Raw genomic sequence first — 383 nt, 5'->3', positions numbered from 1 at the left:
TGCAAATCCCCAGCAGGGCCGCGGGGGCATCGCCCGCCCAGGCAGCGTGGTGGCGTGGCACAACGCCGACGCTTTAATTGCCACCTTGGCGTGACAGGATTCGTTTGCGATGGGGCAAGTGTCTGTTCCCAGCGGGGGCTGAGCCCACCCAGGATGTGGCTGGGGAGGAGGCGAGGAGCTGGCACAACCCAAGCCCTTTACTGCCCTGGTTTGGCTGGGAGTTGCTCTGGAAAGTCGTGGGGCACACGGGGAGCAGCACATGGACAGACAGACGGACAGACCCTGGTGTGTGCTCTCTCACCGTTCGTGTGTCTAAGCAAAGCACAACCTTCCCTGAGCATTTGCATCCAGCTTCTCCCACCCAGCCCTGGACGTCTGATTTT

At 61.6% G+C, this 383-nt stretch overlaps 1 protein-coding gene across 1 annotated transcript in view; it reads right to left on the bottom strand.

The window, feature by feature from the left end:
- LOC103782208 (proactivator polypeptide-like) overlaps nt 1–383 on the bottom strand; it is a 7909-nt gene that overhangs the window by 5049 nt on the left and 2477 nt on the right.

The sequence above is a fragment of the Merops nubicus genome, unplaced genomic scaffold (genome assembly GCF_000691845.1).
Source record: "Merops nubicus isolate BGI_N331 unplaced genomic scaffold, ASM69184v1 scaffold18011, whole genome shotgun sequence".
Classification (NCBI taxonomy): Eukaryota; Metazoa; Chordata; class Aves; order Coraciiformes; family Meropidae; genus Merops; species Merops nubicus.
Note: the sequence above shows the minus strand (reverse complement) of the source record. Positions and strands in the feature narration are given on the sequence as shown.